The 15,066-nt window shown below is 44.0% G+C and overlaps 1 long non-coding RNA gene across 2 annotated transcripts; it reads left to right on the top strand.

Moving 5' to 3' along the window:
• Positions 1–1,098: 1,098 nt before the first annotated feature.
• On the top strand, positions 1,099–9,209 carry LOC129708644 (uncharacterized). 2 transcript variants are annotated; one of them, XR_008725389.1, is made up of 4 exons: positions 1,099–1,695; positions 4,561–4,725; positions 8,723–8,772; positions 8,859–9,209. It is a non-coding gene; the product is annotated as an uncharacterized LOC129708644 (long non-coding RNA). The 2 variants fall into 2 exon arrangements; XR_008725388.1 differs by lacking the exon at positions 4,561–4,725 and having other exon boundaries at positions 8,859–9,187.
• The last annotated feature ends 5,857 nt before the right edge of the window (positions 9,210–15,066 follow it).

The following is a 15,066-nucleotide window of genomic DNA, read 5'->3' as shown; positions in this document are numbered from 1 at the left end:
CCTAATAAAGCATTGCAGTTTCAAGCACAGGCAAGGCATTGCCATTAAGAGAGAGAGAGAGAGAGAGTGTGAGAGTGTGTGTGTGTGTGTGTGTGTGTGTGTGTGTGTGTGCGTGCGCACACACACACTCACATATATATACATACATACACACATGTAGTATAAGAATATACGGTTGAAAGAGACTGCAGCATGGGCTCCCCATGGTGCAATATGGGCATTAAACACTAGATGACACTTAATTTTTTCATTTCATTTTCGAATTAATTTAATTAAATAATGTGCAACTTTTGGCACTGACGAGTTATGACTGTTCTCAATTATATTTTATCTAAATCTGTGCAAAATTAAATGTATTTCTGAGACTTGGGTCACGAAAGTTAAATTCTAGACACATTTTCGTTGCTCGGCCCACCGCATCTATATGCTGTATGCAACGGCTGATGGGGGGGAAGGTGAGTACAAGGGGGACCTCGGGACGTTACGAGAGGGGGGAGGAGAAACCACCTCCAAAGCGATCCCACTACTGGCCATATCTTCCCATCTCCACCGCTTTCTGCTTTCCACAGCGATCATTTCCTCCGTAATTACCTGCTCAACTCGTCCTTTCCCAACCAAAGCACCCTCTCCCCAGGCACTTTCCTCTGCAATCGCAGGAGATGCAACACCTGTCCCTTTACCTTACCCTCTCAAATCCATTCAAGGACCCTACAGTCTTTCCAGGTGAGGCAGACGTTCACTTGCATCTCCTCCAACCTCATCACTGCATCCGCTGTTCCAGGTGCCAACTTCTCTACATTGGCGTCACCTAACGCAGGCTCGGTGATCATTCGCTGAGCACCTGCGCTCAGTCCGTCTTAGCCAACCTGATCTCCCGGTGGCCCAGCACCAACTCCCCCCCCTCCCCCCCATTCCTAATCTGTCCTTTCTCTCCTGGGCCTCCTCCATTGTCAGATTGAGGCCCAGTGCAAATTGGAGGATCAGCATCTCATATTTCACTTGGGTAGTTTACACCCCAGCGGTATGAACATTGACTTCTCTAACATCTTGCTTCAATCCCCCCTTCACAGTTCCCTCACTAGTCCCACTGTCTCTGCCTACATTCTTTTTTTGTCCTACCCCCTCCCCTGACTAAAGAAGGGTATCGACCTGAAACATCACCAATTCCTTCTCTCCATAGATGCTGCCTCACCCGCTGAGTTTCTCTAGCATTTTGTGTCTACTGGCCACTCCCATTTCTCCCCTCCTGCCTGCCTCCATTAACATTCCTCTGGCTTCACCATTTGCAATTAAAATCCTCTTCAGTCTCACACCAGCGTTTAGCAGCTACAGGCCCGTATGAAGGATGGGGACAGGCGGGGTCGGCAGAGAGCTGTGGAGAGACTGGCTGCCGACAAGACCAAGCCCTTGAAGAGCCAGACAGCGAGGTGGTGCAAAGTGGAGCCCAATGGTTTGGGGCAGCTCTGCCTCCGAGTAAGGCAGCAACCACGAGCAGCACTCCAGGGTTCACAATCAACCACACCAGCAGCACTCCAGGGTTCCAACCACATGAGCAGCACCCAGTACTCCAACATTCCAGCAGGCCAAGGAGAAACAGCAGCCTCGCCAGCAGCAGCCCACGGTGCACAATAACTGCACAATAACTAACTGCAAAGTACACCAGCAGCACCCAGCACTCCAGCACTGCTCCTATAGGTATTTAAACTATATTTACCCATTGATATTTCCAATTAATATATATTTACCTATTATTGTTCTACTAAATATATTCAATTTTACTTTGAAAAGTTTGTTTCCTTGCAATATTTCTTTAATCTATGATTATTGATTTGGTCGTTGCGAATAATGTATCTTCGACGAATCTTAAGGTTCATTATTTCCTTCATGCAACTCCCGAATTTATAATCATGTACTGTAGAATCAGTTCATTTTTCTCGTGTTGGTAATGAGCATTGAGAGGTAGTAAATATAATTCCACCATTACCCTTATTTGTCTATATCTCATGTTTCCTTTTCCCCTGACTAGTCTGAAGATGGGTCTCAACCCAAAACGGCACCCATTCCTTCTCTCCAGAGATGCTGGTTATCCTGCTGAGTTACTCAAGCTTTTTGTGTCTACCCTTACATCAAATGTACTCATTCTTCTTGCCTAGATAGTGACTCTTTTATTTCTGAAGCATCGAGGCTTTTAATTTGTTTGGTTGATGGGGAGTGCATAATTGTGGACTGACATTTCACCCATTCCCTCTCTCCAAAGATGCTGACTGTCCCGCTGAGTTGGCCTAGCATTTTGTGACTATCTTTGGTGTAAACCACCATTTGCAATTCCTTCCTAATACATTAGCAATGTTACAACATTTTGAGATTTAAAAAATCAAGTCTGCAATTTATCCCATCAGATAAAGCATAACAATAAGTTTAATTTGACTCCTAATTCACTTTCATATCTCAAGTAATAAAAAAGTTATGGCCATTTTCATACTCGGAAATTAGCATCTTGTTCCCTATTGATTTTCTATGGACATAACAAAAAAGCTGTGATCGTGGACAGTCAAAAGCCCATAACCTTCTTAAAAATTAAGAGAACTGAATGAAATTTTCAGTTATCATAGACTGAAGCATTCTGAAACAAATATAAAATAATCTTGTTTAAGAGGGAACTGCAGATGCTGGAGAATCGAAGGTTACACAAAAAAGCTGGAGAAACTCAGCGGGTGCAGCAGCATCTATGGAGCGAAGGAAATAGGCAACGTTTCGGGCCGAAACCCATCTTCAGACTGATCGCGGGCGGGGGTGGGCGGGGACAAGAAAGGGAAAAGGAGGAGGAGCCCGAAGGCTGGGGGATGGGAGTAGACAGCAGGGGGGCTGAGGAAGGGGAGGAGACAGCAAGGACTAACAAAATTGGGAGAATTCGATGTTCATGCCCCCGGGATGCAGACTCCCCAAACGGAATATGAGGTGCTGTTCCTCCAATTTCCGGTGCTGCTCGCTGTGGCCATGGAGGAGACCCAGGACAGAGAGGTCGGAGACGGAGTGGGAGGGGGAGTTGAAGTGCTGAGCCACCGGGAAGTCAGCTTGGTTATTGCGGACCGAGCGGAGGTGTTCGGCGAAACGATCGCCCAACCTCCGCTTGGTCTCACCGATATAGATCTGCTGACATCTAGAGCAGCGGACGCAATAGATGAGGTTGGAAGAGATGCAGGTAAACCTCTGTCGCACCTGGAACGATTGCTTGGGTCCTTGAACGGAGTCGAGGGGGGAGGTAAAGGGACAAGTGTTGCATCTCTTGCGGTTGCAAGGGAAAGTGCCCGGGGAGGGGGTGGACCGAGAGGGAAGGGAAGAATTGACAAGGGAGTTATGGAGTTAGCGGTCTTTGCGGAAGGCAGATATGGGGGGAGATGGGAAGATGTGGCGAGTGGTGGGGTCACGTTGGAGGTGGCGAAACTGACGGAGGATTACTTTTTGTATGTGACGGCTGGTGGGGTGAAAGATGAGGACTAGGGGGACTCGGCCCTTGTTGCGAGTGGGGGGATGGGGAGAGAGAGCAGTGTAAAAAAATCTGTGTGTAGTGTAAAATAATCTTACTTGGATGACTGAAATTAAAGCATATAATTAGTTAGTTACCCAATTGTAGCTAATTTCAAACTTCAATTACTAGTTCTAAACATCTATCCATTTCTTAATAAATGATTAACATTTTTAAATAGCCCAAGTGTCCAAATAATATTCACAAATAATTCAAAATAAAACATGATTTTTAAATCTCATTTACATCAATTTATAGGCCAAATGGAAGGAATTTAGTGTTCAATTGCTGCAAATTAAAGTCCATTTAACTCGGCTTTCTAGTGGGTTCCTGTGAACGCGCTGGTTTAGAACGTTCACATTGCGCTGGATTTGTGCCCTCAAATGCCCAGAAAAATACTGCGGGATATAAAGAGCCCAAAATGAACTACTCGCTATAGAAAACTTTATATACAGGGTTATTTACAAGCCCCATTTAATGTAAAAATAAGGTACATACCTTTAATTGTTTGCTTTATAAAACCCTGGGGCTGCGAGAGGTTGCGGATTGAGAGAGTGATTTTTAAACTACTATAAATATTATACAAGGCCATAAAAACTAATAATACCTTTTGCGACGGGGTCTTCCAGCGATTTTCCGTTAATGATTTACTAGGCTGAACATTTTCGATTGGAACAGCCTAGTAAAAATCGCGTTTTAAACCCGCCCCCTCTAAACAGCGCCAAAATCGCGCACACGGGGTAGGGCAGATGCTCAGACACGATTCAGGTAGGTTTTGTAACATACCTATATACATATGGAGGTTTTGGGCTGCGTTTGGCCACGTTCGAATCATTTGGTGGATTCTGGGTGCAGGAGGTTTGGAACTGTCCGGGCTGCATTCCAATGGATCCATGAGTGGACCATGATTAGGCTGAATGACACAAGAGGGCAACCAGCGAAAGCAAATGCCTAACAAATCATAGGGAGGCCAGTGGTGGCCAAACTGATCTAGGGTGTGGATTACCGAGGAGTATTATTATTTTTTTTTTCAGGGCGGCACGGTGGCGCAGCAGTAGAGATGCTGCCTCACAGCACCAGAGACTCAGGATCAATCCTGACTACAGGTGCTGTCTGCACGGAGTTTGTGCGTTCTCCCTGTGACCACGTGGGATTTCTCCGGGCACTCCGGTTTCCTCCCACATTCCAAAGATGTACAGGTTTGTAGGGTTAATTGGCTTCTGTAAATTGCCCCTAATCTGTAAGATAGAAATAGTGTATGGGGAACGCTAGTTACTTGCTACACCTTCACAGTCTCATTCATGTAAAAGCACAAATAAATATACAATAATCCATAACGCTATCAATTAATTGTAATAAATTTATAGTTGGGTGGCATGGTGGTGCAGCAGTTGTGTTGCTGCCTTATTGCACCAGAGACCTGGGTTTGATAAATTGTCCCCAGTGTGTAGGATAGTGCTAGTGTATGGGATCGCTGGTCAGCGAGGACTTGGTGGGCCGCAGGACCTGCGTCCACACTGTGTCTCTAAACTAAACTAAATTAAATCCAGTCAATGCTGAATGGACTCCAGAAAAACATTGGGTTGAATCTCATACTTATTATATTTGCTTACTACACAGAAGATGGTTATTTGGTCAAATGAGTCTACACATTCAAGACACATCAATGTGCCATTCTTCCTCATTTCATGAAACCCATTCTCTCTCACATGTTCATCCATGCTACGTTGATTGTCCTGCCACCCACAAGCACCGGGGGCAATGTACAGGAAGTAGCCAATTGACTTACCAGCATATTTCCACTGTAGGTTTTCACTGTACCTGTGACAATAAACAAAACTGAACTAAACGTTGGGGATGTGGGAACAAACTGGAGCACATGGGAAAACCAATGCGGTCATAGAATGTGCAGGAAGGAACTGCAGATGCTGGTTTATACCGAAGATAAGACACTAAATGCTAGAGTAACTCAGCGGGCCAGGCAGCATCTCTAGAGAAAAAAGAATAGGTGACCTTGCGGGTCATAACCCTTCATTGAGACTGAAACTAGAGATGGAGGGGCGGTGGGGAATAAACTAGAGGTGAGAAAAGTCCAAAACAAATCAGGGCTGGAAACAAATGACCTCAAGAGCCCATAATGGTCCATTGTTGAGGGTGTTGTAACAACAAGAGGGATACAAGAATGTCAACGGCGGAACTGGTAGGATGACTAATGTGGGGAAGTGACGAGAGAGGGGAGAGGATGGAATGCAGGAATATCTGAAGTTACCAAAATCAACATTCATAACGCTGGGTTTGTAAGCTGCCCAAGCGAAATATGTGCTGTTCCAGGAATTTGTGTATATCTTCAGCAGTCATGTGCAAACTCCATATGGACATGTCCCCAACCATCCTCACCAACCTGTACGATGCGCTGTAGAAAGCATTCAATCGGGATGCATCACAGCATGGTTATGGGAACAGCTCCATCCAAGACGGCAAGAAATTGCAAAGTTGTGGATGTAGCCAAGAGCATCCACAAACCTGTTCAGACCTTGTGTGAACTGAACTGGTTTAATATCAGTGCATCTAAATCATTAACTCGGGGAGATTTTATAGACTACTTATTTCCTTGGCAACACTTGCATTTCTGATTCTTTGCAATTCCTGTAAGCTAATGCATAGAACTGCATACCATCCTGAGTAATCGGTGAATTAATATGTGCTTCAGCTTGTTAAATGCCTACTAAGTACAGGTGCACAACCTTTTATCCGGAGTTCCAGAAACCGAAAAGCTCCGAAAACCGGCCATTTTTTCCAGATGTCGTCTGCGCACCAAAGCTCACGTTTGGCGCCAAACTTGACCCAAAACGACCCACGGTCAACCCAGGTCTGTACTACTGTAGCGGCTGCCTCCTCCCTGGAGACCGGGAGATGCTTAAACATCTGTAAATCATTGCTTAAATGTTAGTCAGTTAGTTTGGAGGGCTTTTATGTGAAGGGGGGTGAAGGGGTAAACTTTAATTCTTAGTCCCCTACCTGGTCGGAGAGGCGGGGAGCGGTCAATGCCTTACCGGGTCGCCATGCAGTAAGCTCCGCAGCGCTGTGGCCGGTGGGGCAGCGGGCGGCGCCGGTTGTAGCTCCGACCCCGGCAACTCTACCCCTGGCTGCGAGGCGCTCCAAATCCAGCGCGGCCCGCGGCCGGACGCCCCAGCTCCGCGAAGTCGGGAGTCGGCGGCGAGGATAAGCGGGGTGCGGGCATGCCTTACCGGGTCGCCGTGCGGCAAATCGGATAACATTTGGATTTGGAGCCGCGCAGCCAGGGGTAGAGTTGCCGGGGTCGGAGCTCCAACCGGCGCCGCCCGCGGGGACGGAGCCCCCAGCTGCAGCGACGCTCCGCGAATTTGGAAGAAGGCGGCCACAGCGCCTTGCCGCACGGCGACCCGGTAAGGCATTGCCGGCTCCCCGCTGGTATCCCACGATGCCGCCGTCCCGACATTCTCCACTTCGCGCTTGTTAAAGCCTACTCGGAGCTACAACCGGCGCCGCCCTGGCCGGTCTGATCCGCAATGGAGTCGCCAACCAGGTAGGTCTTTGAAAGTTTCCCCCCAGCTCTAAAATGCGTCCAAACTAACTTAACATTTATGCAAGAAGCGGGGAGGAGGCAGCTGCTCAGAAAGTGTCTATTAAAATACATTCAGAAATCGAAAAAAATCCGACAATGACGGTCAAGGCTTTCGGATAAAAGGTTGTGCACCATTGAGTCTGTACTGGAAAATGTCTTAGAAAGTTCCCCCCAGCACTGCGTATTTAAATAGAAGCTGTGATTAAAATAACTGCATGATAGGATGACGATCAAGGATAGTCAGGGTTGCCTGATAACAGCTGGGAAGATAACGATTTCCTGTTTGTGGACAGAAAGTATGTGGGCATATTTCCACATGTTTGGGTACATTATACCTGTGTCGGGTTAGAAACACAACTCTCTGTGCACAACTTCAGCACACCAACCAAGATGTTGTTCAGTACCATTGTCTTTGTGTTACGAAGTGTTTATAGCCTTTCCTTGACATCACATGATAAGGGAATGTAACTTATGGATTTAAAAGTGATCTGCACCTTTCCTGTTCAGGAGCCTAAAACCTCTCCTTCTCGCTGTATCCTAAAGCTCATTGCATGCATTACCTCTTACACTAATCCTTTCTACAGTTGCAGCCTGTGCCACCCTTATATTCTGGCACCATTTATTTTCATCTAAAAACATTTCTTATATACCTCAATATGGTTTTCTCTTAGTCAACTCCTAATCAATTAATTTAGGGGCAGCACATTGGCACAACTGGTATAGCCCTTGTCTCACAGTGCCAGCGACTTAAATTTGATCCTGCCTTCGGCAGCAGTCTTTGTGAAGTTTGCACATTCTTCCTGCATTTTCCTCCGACCGATCCGGTTTCCTCCCACATCCCAAAGACACGCGGGTTTGTAGATTAATTGGCCTCTGGAAATTGCCCCTATTGTGATGAGAAAATGGGATAATGTAGAACTAGTGTGAGCGGGTGATCGATGGTCACTGTGGATTCAGAGGGCCGAAGAGCCTGTTTTGTGCTGTATCCAAACTAAACTCTACAGTGCCATAAAATAAATTGCCCACAATATAGGGTGGCACGGTGGCGCAGCGGTGGAGTTGCTGCCTTATAGCGCAGGAGACCCGGGTTCAATCCTGACTGGGTGCTGACTGTACGGAGTTTGTACAATCTCCCCGTGACCACGTCGGTTTTCCCCGGTTCCAGTTTCCTCCAAAGATGTACATTAATTTGGGTTCGATAATTGTAAATTGTCCCTAGTCTGTAGGATAGTGTTAGGGTATGGGAATGGCTGGTAGGCACAGACTCGTTGGACCAAAGTCCCTGGTTCCACGCTGTATCTCTAAAAACAAAATATTTAAACATTGGAATCAGTTACTGTGGAGCGGGAAGTTTGCTTCGTAGCATTCCCTTGCGTTTCTTTCTGTTGTTACCTCATAAGAAGCAAAATGAACAACTGCAGAGAAGCTGAAGGGAATCTCTGGTCTTTCTTAATTAAGCATTGTAGAAGCGTAATGATTTATGACAATTGATCCCACTAGGGTTTTCAGGCAGACTATGGACAATGTCAGATCACGAGAAAGGGAGGTCTGTTCTATCTCTGAGACACTCATCGCCTTTTATTTATTTTCAGGTGCACATCCTGGAAAGAGGAAAGATTTGAGGAAAATATAAAACTTCCTCGTGAGTGCAGACTGTCACATTTCATATCAAATTAACTTTGCAAATCAAATTGACTTTCAAATTAACTTCTCCCGCCTCTTTTCCAGCTTTCTCCCGGATCGAACCCGGGTCTCTGGCACTGTGAGGCAGCAGCTCTACCAGTTGTGCCACTGTGCTGCCCTTAGGACAAGCCATCAAAGGAAAAAGAGAATGATTAAAATGGAAAGCTGGACTCAGTCTTCAAAACTGTTCATATTCACAATTTTGCTAAGTTATGTCATGAGTCCAGCTTTAAAATGTTGCACCCTTGTATCTACCTGCAGTGCTGCAAACTAGACCACAAGGTGATGCTTTAAGCAAACATTTGACTGTAACATCATTAACTTGAAATTCAATTAAACATTATGAACAAGAACAATTTTGGTTTCATCCTCTGCGTGACTTGCATACATTTCACATCGTAATGAGTGTCTTAAAAACAGACCCCAAAGACCCCAAATTCCATTTTCATGTTTTGTCTTAAACTACTTTCCAGGAAACAAGGAATTGCAGTTGCTTTTTACAAGGTCCCGACACTTTTACGCAGCAAAATCATGTTGTCCCGAGATGCTGCCTGATGTGCTGAGTTATCCAGCGCTCTGTGTCTTCTACTGGCTGGGAATGTTGTCAAGTAAAGAAAAAATGTTGCAGGTTATTTTACAAACATCTACATTGACACTGAATCCTAATACGTACTGCATTTCAGTACTTTTAAAAAGGTGTTGCACTGTAAGGATTCCTGATATGTAATGTAGAAGGAACTAGCGATCCCTGGTGAAAGATCTATAGGAATACTCTCACCAGATACCAAACATAGCAATTATCAACCAACATGTTGATGTTTGATGTTGAATACCAATGTGACTGCTCCTTGCTCAATTCTCCATTCCTGGTCCAATGACCAGAGGGATTTATGAACTGTTTGAGCTTATGGGAGAAACACATTGAATTTGACGCTCCATCGAAACTTCCACACTGGCAGTGTGCAGAATCCTGGCATGCTGTACGCCCAAAGTATAGGACCAAGTACCTGATCATCTGTACTTGCAGACCCCAGTATGCATCAGGCTCACAGTGGGCCAGGGAAGAAGAGAGCATGGGTGGGAGAGGGACGACGGTCCATGGACGACCAGAATGGAGGTGACGGCTGCTGCATGACTTTATGGCCACCTGCAGCTGGGACTGTAACATGGCGCCTCTTGCATATAGACACAGTGAGCTGTTCTGTACATTCTGTACTAACCAGAGGATGGTGCTTATGTATGGTGATCGTCTTCCTGATCTGTATGCAGAAAAACTATTTCACTCACCTTGGCACATGTGGTAATAAAGAAACCAATGAAACCATTGAACCCATTGATTCTTAAGCATCATCGGAGTTTTAATTGACCTGATAGTTCACTGGAACAGTCAAATAAATGCCATGTCGGCAGATTACAGGCTGGTAATTCTGTACAAATAATTCAACCTCATGACTAAGTTTTTTCCTGCATTTGCAAGAGAAGTCATGATAATTTCTATATTCCTAATATAGGAGGTCATTTGACCCATCGAGTCTATTCCACCACATTCCTATCAATTATTTCCGTGGCAGAACGCTAGTTTATCACAATGTGGATCTAATCTAATCGGGTGTGTTCAAGAAAATTGTCTTATTGCGCAATCAGCAACAATAAGAAACTATTGAAGTAAACACATTCACTCGTTGCATTCAGTTGTTCCTGGCCCTAGTATCTGCAAGTGTGAGAGTTTTCAATCATTCTTGACACCACACAACCATGACCAAGGCAACCTTGTTTAAGGCAAAGTCTGTTCAATCAATCCAGGAAACAAACAGTTCCCAAGAGAAAACAACAATATATTCCCATAGCCCCAGTAACTCAAATGCAATTTTTTTTTAGTTTTGATCGTCAACACTTCTAACTCATCACAGTCTAAAGAAATACTCTCTATCATTGGCAAAAATCTCCTGATTTGATGCACATGATCAAACAACTTTCTGTCGTGACAAGGTCCCTCCTATAACATGACAAATCATCTCAGCAAACAACCTTTAACTTCTCTTCCCATTCCCATTCCCATTCCCATTCCCACCCTTCTCTCCTGGGCCTCCTACACTTCCCTTTAGGAAAAGATTAGATGGACCATATATTTTTGCCTGTGCTCCAACTAGACTCACACCCACTTGTCCCCTCCCCCTCCACCTACATTCCGTCCTCGGGCATCATATATTTATCAGCATATTCTAGAAAACCAAATATAAAATAATTGATTCCTTTTCATAGCATACGTGTTAAAGGATGCACCATCTGGTGTACATGATAGCATTAATACAAATTAAATTAGAGCCAATCCCTTTGCTTTGCTAGGTGTTGAATTTGCATTTGGAAACTTTATGTAAGCTGTGTAGTTTATAGATCTGCCAAAATCTAAGTATGATAATAGTGAGATAGGCTTATGTTACCCAAGAGAAAACATTATCACAGACGCTCGCTGATAGCATGCGAGACATAATTCCATTAGGAATTTCAGGGAAGTGCTGCATCAATAAATTACAACCCATTATGTAGAAACAATGTATTCATGCCAAACACTACCCATTTGTAATGGAGAGTTGAAGCTTAACATCCCTTTAATTTTGAATACAGATGTATTTGGTTGGAAGATGTTATCTACAAATTCATCAGCACAACACTTTTCTGTACCTATATAATATAATTGAAACACAATTGCACAGAATGATGCCATTCCCCATGTGCTCCATGGGGAATGGGGAGACCTGGAAAGTTCATGAACTTCTTGATTAAATAGTTGATCCACCCCCTGCGTTAAAACTAACCTCCAACCCTTCCTGATCTTAAGGAGACCCCTAGTTCAATATCCATCCTTGCCAATATCCTCAAGCCAAACACAAGGGCAAATGGTAGAGTGAAAAGAGAGATACTAGCATGAAGAATGTAATTCTCAGCATTGTGGTGTAACAGTTCCAGAGAAAAAGTCCAATGTCTGCTGGAGGTGGGTTGGAGCATTGGACAGTTACTTAGCTTATGGAAGGACCACTCAGATCTCTGACAATAGAGGGTAGGAAGCTGTTCTTGAATCCAGTGGTGTGTGCTCTCAAGCTTCTGACTCTTGTGTCTGATGGGAGCAGGGAGAAAAGCAAACGATCCGAGATGGGAAAGGTTCTTGATCTTATGAGCTGCTTTTCAAGTTAGAGTTTAATGTAGACTGAGTCAATGGTGGGGAATCTGAGTGATGTACTGAGCTACATCCACAGCTTGCTATCATTTATTGCGGTCTGGATAGATCTGTCCTCAAAACAAGTTGTGATGCAGCTCAACAGGATATCATGTAAAGACCTTGAGAATGCTTGTTTTTTTAATCTTGATTTGCTGGTTTATTAGTTCCATTAATGTCAACTCCCATCTAATCTTTTTTTCAGTTTGGAAATGAGTAAAATAATAAAACATATAACTGCAAACCATGACCAAGTTTGAGTTTTTTTTGCCAATTTCATTAACGAGCAAGCTGAGTTGAAGTGAATAACTGGATGTTGGATTTCCTGTAATGACTAGCTGACATTTGTTTTCAATAGTTGCACATTAACAGGCATAAAGTATTGAAGGTCAACTTGTGCTTCTGGAGTAGATTACATTATTTAATGTCCACAGAAAATAATAAAAACATCTAAGAGAGAAACTATGCAGTGATCTGGGTTTTTCCTCTGGGTTTGATTCCCTCCATATTCCACGGGAGAGCACAGTGGCACAGCAGTAAAGTTGCTGACTAACAACGCCGGAGACCCGGGTTCGATCCTGACTATGGGTGCTGTTTGCATGAAGTTTGTACATTCTTCCCGTGACCTGCATGGGTTTTCTCCGGATGCTCCCATTCCTTCCCACACTTCAAAGATATACAGGTTTGTAGGTTAATTGGCTTCGGTAAAATTGTAAAAACTGTCTCTAGTGTGGGTGTAGGAATGTGTAAGTTTGCGGGGATCGCTGGTCAGTGGCTGAAGGGCCTGTTCCTGCACCATAGCTCTAAAACTAAAATAACTAATAACTAAACTTATGATTTAAATGATCGTGAACAATGTTTTAATAATGGTAATGGGTCTTCTCTGATTGCAAGGCATATTTTGACAATTATAATTAGTAGCATTAATTTAAACGACATGTGCTCAGCAAGGACTGAAAATTGGAAAATAAATGAGATGATTAGCAAACTGGTATTACATTGATTGCTAATGATACAGTATATGTTACCACTGTGACTTTAAAATAGGGAATTCAAATTCATTAGTTGTGGACTGACACTGTTAAAGGAGTTAACAGAGAATATAGAACGGTTTAGTTAGGTTTCACTGAACACCTCCGCTCAGTCCGTCTTAACCTACTTGATCTCCCGGTGGCTCAGCACATCAACTCCCCCTCCCATTCCCAGTCTGACCTTTCTGTCCTGGGCCTCCTCCATTGGCAGAGTGAGTCTCACCGCAAATTTTGCTTGGGTAGTTTACACCCCAGTGGGATGAACATTGACTTCTCTAACTTCAGATAGCCCTTGCTTTCTCTCTATCCCCTTCCCCTTCTTAGTTCTCCCACCAGTCTTAGTGTCTCCGACTACATTCTATCTTTGCCCCACCCCCTCCCCCTTCCACGACATCAGTCTGAAGAAGGGTCTCGACCTGAAACATCGCAAATTCCTTCTCTACAGAGATGCTGCCTCACCCGCTGAGTTACTCCAGCATTTTGTGTCTACCTGCGGTTTAGTTAAGTTTAGTTTAGTTTATTGTTATTTTGTGTTATCCAGTCATCTGAAAGACTATACATTTATACAATGTGTGGGAAGGAACTGTAGATGCTGGTTTAAACCGAAGATAGACACAGAAGGCTGCAGTAACACAGTGGGTCAGACAGCATCTCTGGAGAAAAGGAAAAGGTGAAGAAGGATCTCAACACAAAACATCACCTACTCTTTTTCTCCAGAGATGCTGTCTGATTCGCTGAGTTACTCCAGCATTTTGTGTCTATATACATGAGTACAATCCAACTGCCCACACTCTACAGATACAAAATAAAGGGAATAACATTTAGTGAAAAGTACAGCATATGAACAGGCCTTCACCCACAATGTCTGTGCTGAACATGATGCCAAAATAAACGCTCATCTGCCTATACATGGTCCATACTTCCTCCATTCCCAGCATATCCGAGTTCCTGTCCAAAAGCTTCTTAAACACCACTATTCTCTCCACCATCTTCCTTGGCAGTGTGATCCAGGCACCCACCACCCTCTGTGTAAAAAAAAAAACATGCTTGCACACCTCCTTTAACCTTTAATCTCCACCCTCTTACCTTAAAGCTAAGCCTGCTAGACATTGAAATCTCCACCCAGGGGAATAGGTTCTGACTGTCTACCCTGCCTAATCCTCTCATAATTCTTGATACTGCTATCGGGTCTCTCCTCAACCTCTTGCATTCTAGAGAAAACAATACAAGTTTGGCCAACCTTTCCAAGTCAGGAGATCCTCAAATGATTTTCTTTATGCTTTATGTTCCGTTCTCCTGAAGAAAAGAGAAGGTTTTATTGTGAGAATTTAATGCATTTTGTTCTTCAAACGTTCACAAAAATAACCGGACTCCGATGCAGAGTGAAATATTCTGTTAGAATCAGATCAAATATTGAAGAGGTCCAGATGGTTACAGTGTTTGCAACAAATGAGATTTTGTTGTTCCCGCTGTGAGGCAACCATGGGAGCTGTGAGCAGTTGGAAAACTCATTAAAAATTCCCCAAATGAGGAAGTGTTGCCTTGAGGAATAGATAGGTTAGTAGTTAAGGGCGATCTTGACTATTGACTAAAGCAGATGTGCTTAAACAGTAACTTAAGTCACTGGATGATGTCACAAGGTGTTGGAATGTTTCTTTGGTTGAACTCTGCAAGTATAATGTTCCTGGGAATTATTTTAGCTCTGTGATGCTTCAATTACAACTGATGTCACCTCAACCCCATTGCTGACATTGGACTGTCTATGGAACTGATGCCTTATAATGCTGAGAACTGTATTCTGCATTCTATATCTTCCCCTTTGCTTTATTTATTGTACTTAAATTTGACATAAAATGCTGGAGCAACACAGGCAGCATCTCTGGAGAAAAATAATACGTGACGTTTTGGGTCAAAACCCTTTGAAACATCATCTATTCATTTCTCCAGAGTTGCTGCCTGACCCGCAGAGTTACTCCAGCAGTTTGTGTCCATTTTCGGTTAAACCAGC

The sequence above is a fragment of the Leucoraja erinacea genome, chromosome 24 (assembly GCF_028641065.1).
Source record: "Leucoraja erinacea ecotype New England chromosome 24, Leri_hhj_1, whole genome shotgun sequence".
Taxonomy (NCBI): domain Eukaryota; kingdom Metazoa; phylum Chordata; class Chondrichthyes; order Rajiformes; family Rajidae; genus Leucoraja; species Leucoraja erinaceus.
Note: the sequence above shows the minus strand (reverse complement) of the source record. Positions and strands in the feature narration are given on the sequence as shown.